Source organism: Oryzias latipes, chromosome 4, assembly GCF_053564925.1.
Source record: "Oryzias latipes strain Hd-rR chromosome 4, Olatipes_Hd-rR_3.1".
Lineage (NCBI taxonomy): Eukaryota > Metazoa > Chordata > Actinopteri > Beloniformes > Adrianichthyidae > Oryzias > Oryzias latipes.
Window position 1 is genome coordinate 32810957 of NC_136240.1, and position 11361 is coordinate 32822317.

Here is an 11361-nt window from a genome sequence, read left to right on the forward strand (position 1 = left end):
AAAACTCATCTTTCTGTCCAAGCTCCACAGATTTCCTCAAATGCACCAGAGTCCAGTGGGGACAGCAAGGACCCGTCGGGGGTTCTGTGTGTGCAGCCCAACGCTGAGGATCTTTCTAAATTAACTATCTTTCATAAATCACCGAGCAGTGCTGCCCAAGGATTAGCCAGGCTCCACTGAGCAGTTTGTTAGGCTGCAAGGAGACACGCTGAGAAGCAAGAAAACGGCGCCAAACTCTGACATCAGCGGAGGAGGAACCCCCCACGCCTGGTTTCCCACAAGTTGTCCGAGGTCTCCGCTGACACAAAATCCTGCTCCAATGTAAACTTGGTGTCCGGACCATCAGCTCAGCGGACACCCAACTGGTTCTGCTACCTCGTCTGTTACGGTCTGCAGTCCACTCTTGTCTCACACTGAATCTGAAGGAATAAACCAAAATGTTCTTGAGTCCAGTTTTTTTTAAGCTGTCTGGAACCATGGATCTGTGCTTTTCTCTGAGGAAACATCTCATTGGATCTTCTAATAAAAACGCCCAAAATCTGCTTTGGTCGCTTTTCAGGCTCATGGTCTCAGTCAAATCCATGGTATCCCCATCATCATTCATCCATTTTCACATAAGCTTCTTCCTCGTGTCTCTTTCTTCCTGCCCTGTGATGGCAGCTGTCACCTAATTTCTGATGGAGGGGTGCGTCTAGAAGGATGCCAGCCCCATGAGACAGAAGAATTCATTGCCTGTTGTTGAGCACAGAGACGGGTTCACGATCATCGTTCCTTTCATCTCATCGTGAACATCCTCCTGCTTAACCGCCACGGATCTCCTCTGTTTCTGTTTCTAAATAAAGGTTCTGACGGAGTCTGGTGCGGCACCGATCTGGGAGAGAGGTGTGGAACCTGCAGCAGGACCCTCAGTCTGGCTAAGAAATGACTGAGGATGTCAAGGACAGACAGATGTGAGACAGGAGGAGGGATGGTGAAGCTGGCAGAACCCTCCCTGCCCTCAAACCGGTTCCAGAGGAGCTTCTGTCAGAAGCTCTGCTGCTCCTTTAATGCACACTGAGGTTCATTTTAGGACCAGCCACCCTTCAGGGACTTCACTCTGTCCTGACTGTCCACAAACCTCTGGGCTGGGCAACAAAAGCAGCTGAAAGGGGATATGAATTTGAAATGCTCAGACCCCCCCAGGAACAGTGCAGGTGAGGAAAAGTGAGAGTGGGAATCATGAGTGTTTTTGTTTTTTTTGTTTTAGCAAAGATGGGATGTGATGTTTGTGCAGAGAGAAGTCACTGCAGAGATGAAGAGAGGAGAGGCTGGAGAGCAGACAGCAGCAAAGACAACTGCCGGATTCCGTCAGAACACACTCTGGGTTAACTAGAACCGTCCAAAGCATCAGTAGTTGGGCAGTGGCGTCGATAAGAAATGGATGTTGAGGCGCAGAGGCTGCTCAGCGGCAACAGCAGTGAGCTACGCAGCAAGAAATGGAGACATTTCCCTTCAGTTCAACCTGGCTGGCGCAAACAGCCCACAGACTGCACACAAACAAATGACCGAAGACTGCGCTCGTTCATAAAAACCCTTCCTAATGCTTCATTAATGAACCTGATTGATTTATTGGCAACATTGACAGCAGCGCGCGCCGGTCACTTACCTCCGACAGACAGGAGGAGAAAGGAGGCAGGAGTTCGGGGGGTGACACAAAATCCGGGACTGGTCCGGAGGAGAGGTTCGGTGCGTTGGAGGATCCCTGCGCGGGGTTCGGTCAGCTACTCCTCCCTGTCAGTCACACCTGTCTGTGGCCGAAACTGATCCCGGCCTGACACCCATCAGACAACTGTTCCGGGGGCTGTGTGTCCCGACCCCCTGCCTGGCTCAGCAGTCACACGGCACCACCTGTCCGCGGTGCAAAGCAGCCCACAAAGAGCGTCTATGCAGCGCGGCGACACATGGCATTCCCCGCAGATCCCCGCAGTTCTCCTCCAGGACAGCCGCGCGGGATCTCCTGGAAGCAGCCTAGGAGAGGTGAACCCCAACCCGTCCGGCGCCCAACTGGCACCGACCCCACGTGAAGGGTCTGCTCCTGTCCTGTGCGTCCAGCTGTGGGATCAATCTTCCTCCTCACAATAGTTGCTGCGCTTTGCGCGCGTCTGCTGCGTCTTTCGGAAAAGGCCGGTCTTTTCTGTGCGGCGCAGCCCACGTCCACGCAGAGCCACGTCCCGCGCTAAGTCCCATTCATCAGCCTTAACTCGGGAGCTTTGTGGAAGCGTCCGCCTTCGAGCTGCTGTCCGAGCTACAGCATCTCTAGCCCCGCTGTCACCCACGAGTCTCTCCGCGCCTGCTGGCGCCAAAACACGAAGCAGAGCCGCACAGCGACTGGAATGGAATCGAGACGCAGGAACACAGGATCACGCAGAAACCACCCCGTGGGGGGCGGGGGGGGGGCTGTTAAACTAGAGCGAAGGGTTGAATAAAGACCTGCGCACACCTTATAGGTAAAGAGAGCGCACTTTAATCCATTTGATCCATCAGCAGCATGATCCCTCACAAATGAAGTAGATGTTCAAATAAAAGCTCCAGGGAGGATCAGAAATAGAATTTGTCGCTCTCATTTCCGAAAAATGAGGCGTAAAGGAACGTGGAAAGTACGCGGAGGAGGCTTTGTGAGTCAGAGCGAATCCAAATTATCCAAGGAGGCAGCGCGCTTTGATCAGCTCCAGTTATTTCCCACTTCATTTGCTTAAACCTGCATCCCAATAAGGAAAAAGTCAGATGGATTCGTCAGTTAAGTCGGTCACATCTGACGCACATTCCCCACCATTATTGGAATTAAAGTTTCTTTTTTAATTCAGACAAGCGTTTAGTGAGGTTGTAACGCATTTGATCTGCGCATCCTCTATCCGACAAACACAGAGCAACGCCTCAGCCTCTCTGTCAGACTCCTCCAGTCTGTTCTTGCAGTTCCTGTTTGGAATGATGTTTTTTGAGGATTCAGCAGTGAAAGAATCTCCATCAGTCCCAGCTGGACAGCCGTCTGGACAGAGGAGAACTCACTGAATCCTTCAATAAGACAACAATCCACTTATGCTTTACCCAATTCATCCCAGAAACTGTTCCTTATCACCTCCTTACAGCTTCACACAGGAAAGGAGAAGGCAGAGTTTATTATAGAATACTTTCAGTTTGAGTTTTGTAATAAAAGTAAAGGTTAAAAAGTAATTATTTTGAGCGTTCCAAAGCTGACCTGAAGGTTTTCTCCCATATTAAAAATGATAATTGACTCCGCTCACGCTCTCTGGGTTTTATGATGTGGCCTTCCTAGTCTGACATTCATTTTTTTTTCCCTCTAGGACGATGCTGTTTACATTTAATTTTATTTACCTTATCCTTATTTACACAGGCAAAAATCTACGTTCCACTGTGACTACATTACATCATTCGTCCAGCTTTCCATCTTATGACTTTGGGGAAATAAAGTTTGTTTTGGTTTGAAGAAACTTGCCAAAAGTCATTTGCATGTTTGGTTGTAAGCCCCCACTTTATACAGCCCCCACCCAAAGGGCAAAAAACTAAATATGGAGAGAGCAAAATGTGTGATAACACAGCTATTCAAAGTGTTAGATAGAAGAATCAATCCTCTCAGTTGTCTACAGATGGATTAATAAAAAGATATATAGAGGAAGTGATGATAAATGAAAGCAGATCAACAACGAGATCAATGCAGATGGATGGATGGATGGATGGATGGATGGATGGATGGATGGATGGATGGATGGATGGATGGATGGATGGATGGATGGATGGATGGATGGATGGATGGGTGGATGGGCAAACTGCCAGTTCAGTCTTGGAGCCTGCAGACCAATTGACTCCAATCAGCTCCAATCAGCACTCAAACCACTCAGTTTCTTTTTGCAGAAACAGAAATCATGCTTGAAAAAAAACACATCTCCCATTGAACTCTGGGTAGCAACAGTAAATATAAATAAATGTTTGTTCTGCTGTTGTTTTCTTTCACCTGTTGATTATCCAGAACATGCAGGTAGAAGGATTTTAAAACATAGACAAAAAAGCTGCTGTGAAGCAAATCCTTTTAGCTAAACAGAAATAACAAAATAAAACTATGATGAAATCAATCCAATCAAGCAGAAGAAGAAAACAATTGGTCCTCAGGTAAACATGCGTTTCTCCATCAGTGGAAGGAAAAAAAAGGTGCTGACAAAAGTAGATAAAGTTTCAGCTTCAGTTTCTGATCACCACAGCAGTCACATGACCAAATGAGCGGGAACAAAAGAAGCCACGCAGGACTCCACACTGATCATGTGATCAGAAACTGCATCCATTTTTAACCACCGCACTCAGAGCATCAAACGGTCTTTGATTAACAAATGTTTGAATCATTAAGATCCTCCATTAAACAGTTAGATCAATCAACCATCACAACCACTGAATTTGTTTACATTTACCCATTAATTATGCATAGTATAAAAACACATCTGATATTTTCATCTGGAAATGTTCATACTATTAACAAAGTAAAATATAGAGTTTTAGCACAGGCAAATAGTGATAAATATATATTACACATGTAATGTAGATTTAAAGGTGTCATACAGTACAGACCAAAAGTTTTGACACACCTTCTCATTCAAAGAGTTTTCTTTATTTTCAGGGCGATGGAAATTGTAGATTCACACTGAAGGCATCAAGACTGTGAATTAACACATGTGGAATTATATACATAACAAAAAAGTGTGAAACAACTGAAATCTATGTCATATTGTAGGTTCTTCATATTAGCCACCTTTTGCTTTGATCACTGTTTTGCACACTCTTGGCATTCTCTTGATGAGCTTCCAGAGGTAGTCACCTGAGATGTTTTTCACTTCACAGGTGTGCCCTCTCAGGTTTAAGAAGTTTGATTTCTTGCCTTCTAAATGGGGTTGGGACCATCAGTTGTGTTGTGCAGCAGTCAGGTGGACACACAGCTTATAGTCCTACTGAATAGACTGTTAGAATTTGTATTATGGCAAGAAAAAAAGCAGCTAAGTACAGAAAAACAAGTGGCCATCATAACTCTAAGAAATGAAGGTCAGTCAGTCTGAAAATTTTTAAAAAACTTTGAAAGAGTCCCCAAGTTCAGTCACAAAAACCATCAAGCGCTACAGAGAAACTGGCTCAAATGCGGACCGCCCCAGGAAAGGAAGACCAAGAGTCACCCCTGCTGCAGAGGATAAGTTCATCCGAGTCAGCAGCCTGAGAAATGGCAGGTTACAGCAGCTCAGATTAGAGAACAGGTCAATGGCACACAGAGTTCTAGCAGCAGACACATCTCTACAACAACTGTTAAAGGAGACTGTGTGAATCAGGCCTTCATGGTAGAATATCTGCTAGGAAACCACTGCTAAAGAAAGGAGACAAGCAGAAGAGTGGATGGATGGATGAGTGGATGGGTGGACTAATGGATGGAGTGCTACATTTTTCAAGCCAAAAGTAAAAGAAGAAGACGACAAACTGAACTGTAAAAAAGCCTTAAGTTCCATTTACAAGGCAGAAGAAAGTTTGAACATGAATTAGGCTACTCTGCAGTCAGATGCTCACATTCAAACAAGGGTTGTTCCTCTGCTGCTCCTCCATCTAAGCGGCAAAACCCGCTTTGATTCCTCCTGGAAGTTCTTGCATATTTTAGCGGGTTTCTATGGGAATTTGGGTGCGTTTATTCTGTCGAGTATTTATGAGGTCAGAGACGGATCTCGCACAAGAAGGCCTGGGTCCCCGTCTCCGCTCCACTTCACCCCAAAGGTGTTTGATGGGCTATAGGTCAAGGCTCTGTGTGAACCAGTCGAGTTCTTTCTCTCCAAACTCATCCAGGCATGTTTTTATGGACCTCACTTTGTGCAGTGGGGCACAGCAGATGTTGAAAAAGGATTTTCCCAAAGCCGTTTCCACAAAGCTGTAGACGAGACCTTTTTTCAGCCTTTGAAACTTAAATAGTTGGGGAGAGCTAACTTAGACTCCCTAAGTCCGATTCCTACCGGGACATGAAAATGAAATGAAGAAACTCAGATTAAATGCTATAATGAGCACTGCAACCACGCAAAACAGTATGAAAACGCCACATAACTTTAGTATGTGAACACACAGAGAGAACAGAACACAAATACTTCAGAGCTTCTTCGAGACTTCTGAATGCAAGTTATTCAATCTGCACCGCAAATTCCACCCATCCACCAGTTTTCTGGTGTCCAAATGTGAAACTGAAACTCAGTGAGTTGTGATCAAAAGAGTCACAAGAAATAATGTATGGGGCCAAAACAATCCAAACACGTCAACAACAGAGAAAACTCACACCGAGCTGCAGAAGCTCAGAGGAGCAGCAGGAGCCTCGTGCAGGACGGAGGAGGAAGAAATCAGGGCATCGACCAGACGAACAATTTCCGCCCGCAGTGATGCCGTGCATCCACTTGGTGGCAGCTTTCTCCTATACATTTAGGGTTTGCTGACTTGGCTCATCTGAAAGCTCTGGACAGAGTTCAGTGTCTGCTTTGGAGAATGTTGATGCAGGTTCTACCTGTTTTCCAATCAGAATCTGTTCCTGCTTCTGAGCTGCTCTGCATGCAGCTCAGAGAGTCAAGCCTCCACTAGGCTGGAGACCATCACCTCCATCAGCTGCTCACACTCATGTTTGAGTTTTGAAGCTGCCTCCTGCGCAGCAACTTCTCACACCTTTCAACTGATAATTCATCAAACTTCAAACCATCGCTGTGACTTCAGATGTCACGTGACTCTACTGAACTTTTTCTATTGTCATCATTCAAACTTAAAGTGTAAAAAACGCATCAGGTGATAAAATAAAAAATTGAATTTCAGACTCAAAAATCCACAAATGCTAAACTTTTGACCGAACGCCTCGTAGACAGCAGCTTCAGAGGTGTTTGTTAAACGTTTCTCTAGGAGTGAAAGAAAATCAATTTTCTTTTCGGTTTTTCATAATTGGCTTCTTTTCAGACACCAAAGACTTTAAATTAACTTGGAAAAAGCCAAAACTTTAATTTCTCGCACTGATTTTGAATCAATCAATCAAAATCTCAAAACTTTTGTCTTTTTCACATTTTAAGTGATTCATCAGAATTCATAAAAATACTAAGAACTTGTGATTCAAAACAAAAACATGCCAAGATGCCTCTGTACTTGTTGCCTAGGCAACCAACCGTCCCATTTGTTAGATTTTACGCACCCCCACCTAGTGGACTGCAGAGGGAAATTGGGGACAACATTAAGATGGTTAATCTAAACATAAAATGTAAAGATAGATTAGCAAACATGTCTTCCTGTTTGCATGATGTAAACTATAAAGTCTTTGTGTCAACAAGCACTCAAATGCAACCAACACAAATGGGGGGGGGGGGACCATGAAGCAGCATAAAGCAACAAATTGCTGGATGTTTACAATAATTATGGTTAGCTTTAGAAGTAGTATAAATCTAAAAGGGGCGGGGCCTGTGCACACGCACATTCAAATGTTACAAACATACCTGTTGGCTCCAAAAATGTTCACATACAAACATGTCAACATGCACACAATACAACTAATGTTCACACACGCATACTTGTGCCTTCAGAACAACACGTGTGAAACATTTCATGCAGCTGTGGTGGTCAGCCGGCACACGTCTAGCTAGCCTGATTTGTGTTTTGATCCTAAAGCTAAACGGTTGCAGGTCAAGGTACCAACGTGGAATCCTGGCGTTGTGGTCCTTCATGGTGTTGATCCACAACAAGAATTTGTGGTCAATTTCCAAATGAAAGTCTCGTCCAGGAAGATGGTAGTGGAGACTTTCTAAGGCCTATTTTATAGCCACAGCCTCTTCGGTAAATGAAAAAGGGTTTTGTATAGATCGAAAAATGATTGCTTAATAAATCTAGAATAGAACAAAGAACAGTTGCAGAAAAATACTTTTTCTGGTGATTATCTTCATTTCTTCCTATAAATGTCATTATTTTACCATGGTATGCAGAATAAATGTCATTGGTAGGATATTTCTGAGCATTTTCCTGAAGGTGACCCCTCCTGGTGTTTACATTGTAACACGGATCGGTTTTTTGCATGAAGCTCGGCGTTCTGCTGACCTTGGTCATGCTTTATTTATGGACCGTTGTGCAGAATGCAGAAAGTGCTGAGGTCCATATCAGCTTTCCGCTGCAGATGATTTGTCACTGTGTTACTGATACCTCATGTAACGAGCCAGCGGAAACGTGTAGCCATATGTAAGAAATAAGATTCCCATCAACCCAGCAGAGCTGCATGGCTATTATGGGATGGAGTTTAATTTGGATGATTCTGAAAAGCAGAAGGTGAAACAAAACCTAAATCAAGCGCGTAGCTGGATTGGGTTTTGATCCGGAGCACCTGATTCTGTGGGATTTTAATAAACTGAACTTGAAACGCAGCAACTGGATTGCATTATGTGTAATTGTTGTGCTCCCCTGATTGCATCCTTTTTAAAAGGGCTTTTTTTGATGATGATTAATGACTTTTTCAAAGAATTAATAGCGATCCAAATTGTTCAAAGACCCAACAGTTGTTCAGAAGTGAACGCCGGAAATCCTTTGATGGTTTCCACAGACTTTTAGCTCGGCGTCGTTGCCGTTTGGAGTGTTTGTGTTTTTGAACGTGAAAAATCTGCATCTCTGTTGTGGTTTTATTTAGAGCGTTCGATTTTCCTCTTTTGCATTTTAATTAACTGCAATTGTCTTTTTTTTTTCTATAAACAGAATCGCCAACTAATTCAGCACAAATCTTGTTTTCAGGTTTTCCTTATTAGGCCGTTTTAGACATGAATTTCTTACGAATAGCAGAAAATAAATCTGGGGAGGGGGGCAGCGATCATGTTACTCTTAGGGATGAGTGATTTCCTTGTTATCTACTAATCCTTCTGTTATTCAATACCAACTCTGGCTACAATCAGCTGATCCAATGAAGCAGAGTAAAGCAGAAACAGATGAAAGCATGGGGGCCGGGGGGGGGGGGGGGGGGGGGGGCTTTCTGTCTTGAGTCGGGTTAGGGGTTGGATTATGTAAATTCCCTTTCGTCCCAGTCCTTTTTTAAGTAGTAAATCAAACTCTACTTGACTTTAGTTATGATTTCATAAACTGAATGTGACCTAGATGTCATGGGGGGGGGGTGCAGTACAAGGAATTACTTCTGAAGGGTGCACAAACTTTTGCATGTGCCATTCACTTGTTTCCTGTTCTTTTGGAATTATGGGATTATTTTTTGACATTACAAGATGTTTTTCCTCTTTGTTTGGCTTCTTTCTCCATACGTTTTACCTGGGGGGGAGGGGCAAACTTTTGATCTCCACTGTATGTGTGTGATCTCTTGTTGTAATATCTGTACTTCATAGGATCAGTCAAATCAAAATCAATTGTTCTTCCAAAGACAGCTACAGAGTCAGGCGTTTCCTGTCAGTCATTTGGAAAAATACAAAGAGAAATGCGTAAAACATTGATAACATGTCCACTCTAAATGAAAAACATAAAGGTGGTGAAGCTTTGTGGGGATAATTCTTCGTCCCACAAAGGCACCTTTTTTATTTCAGAGTTTAAGTCGGGGGGGTTTAATTTGAAAGTGAATGGAAATGACATTTCTGGCTGTTCCTCTCTGTGAGGTTTGTTGGAGTCTGCCTTCCTTAATCTCCTCTATTCTATTTTTCAACACAGTTGAAACATCTTTATGCCAATTTAGCTCTTTGCTTTACAGCAAAACCCTCATTTATGGCTGTAAAGACAGGCAGAGTTCTGCGTGGGTACAGACTGCCCTCTAAGGGTTAAATGCCTGAACTGCAGCTGTTACAGGTAGACTGTTAGAATGTTTACATTAATTATATCCTGACAGATGTTAGACTGGCTGACTGACTCCATTCAGATCTTTCAAGGTTGTTGGTGTTGACTGGAGAATGAAGGTGTGGTATCGCAGGTGACCTTCACCTTTCCTGCATCGATGTGATACCACACCTTCTTAGATAAGATCTGACGGGAGAAGACAATCAGGTTATCAACAGTTTTCGTGCTTCACTGAACGCCACTGTAGTGCGCGTTCTCTCCTTGACTTTGGAGCTCGTCTGCATGATGAACCAGCGAAGAGTTCCTCTGAAGGAGCTCTGCTTTCATTTAAAAGACACAACAGACGATGAAGAGCAGCCAGAGCGTATACATTCTATACATTTACGGTGGGGCAAAAAAGGATTTAGTCAGCCACCAGTCGTAAAAGTTCTCCCACTTAAAAAGAGAAGAGAGACCTGTAATTTTCATCCAGAAAATCACATTGTCTGATTTTTAAAGAATTTATTAGTAAATTATGGTGGAAAATAAGTATTTGGTCTCCTACAAACAAGCAAGATTTTTGGCTCTCACAGACCTGTAACTTCTTCTGTAGAGGATCATCTGTCCTCCACTGGTTACCTGCATTAATGGCACCTGTTTGAACTGGTTATCTATAGAAAAGACACCTTTCCACATCCTCAGACAGTCACACTCCAATCTCCTCTATGGCCAAGACCAAAGAGCTGTCTAAGGACACCAGAAACCAAATTGTTGACCTGCACCAGGCTGGGAAGACTGAATCTGCAACAGGTAAGCAGCTTGGTGTGAAGAAATCACCTGTGGGGGCAATTATTAGGAAATGGAAGACATCTGAGACCACTGATAATCTCCCTCCACCTGATGCTCCCCGCAAGATCTCACCCTGTGGGGTCAGAATGATCACAAGAACGGTGAGCAAAAATCCCAGAGCCACACGGGGGACCTAGTGACTGACCTGCAGAGAGCCGGGACCAACGTAACAATGGCTACCATCAGTAACACACTACACCACCAGGGACTCAAACCCTGCAGGGCCAGACGTGTCCCCCCTGCTAAAGCCAGTACATGTGCAGGCCCGTATAAAGTTTGCTAGAGAGCATTTGGATGATCCAGAAGAGGATTAGTCAGGTGAAACCAAAATAGAGCTTTTTGGTAAGAACTCTACTCGACGTGTTTGGAGGAGAAAGAATGCGAGAAGAATGGAGAGAGAATGAGTTGCATCCAGAGAACACCATACCTACTGTAAAGCACGGGGGTGGAAACTGCTGTCATTGCAAACAAAGGGAATCTAAAAAAGTATTGAGTTGAACTTTTTTCATTGACCAAATACATATTTTACACCATAATTTACAAATATATTCTTTAAAAATCAGACAATTTGATTTTTCTGGATTTTTCTCTTCTTCTCATTTTGTCTCTCATAGTTGAGATTTAGCTATGATGAACATTACAGGCCTCTCACATCTAACCCTAACCCATGGTATCTGTTCTTTTAAAAATGCTTAT

The 11361-nt window shown here is 43.8% G+C and overlaps 1 protein-coding gene across 3 annotated transcripts in view; it reads right to left on the reverse strand.

Moving 5' to 3' along the window:
* sema6bb (sema domain, transmembrane domain (TM), and cytoplasmic domain, (semaphorin) 6Bb) overlaps nucleotides 1-2385 on the reverse strand; it is a 141172-nt gene extending 138787 nt beyond the window's left edge. Inside the window, exon 1 of one of the 3 annotated variants that reach the window (XM_023954529.2) lies at nucleotides 1646-2385. The gene's annotated coding sequence lies outside the window, so the exon portion shown is untranslated. The remainder of the gene's footprint in view (nucleotides 1-1645) is intronic. The other 2 variants (XM_078946304.1, XM_078946305.1) reach the window with 2 other exon arrangements.
* Between the last annotated feature and the right edge of the window lie 8976 nt (nucleotides 2386-11361).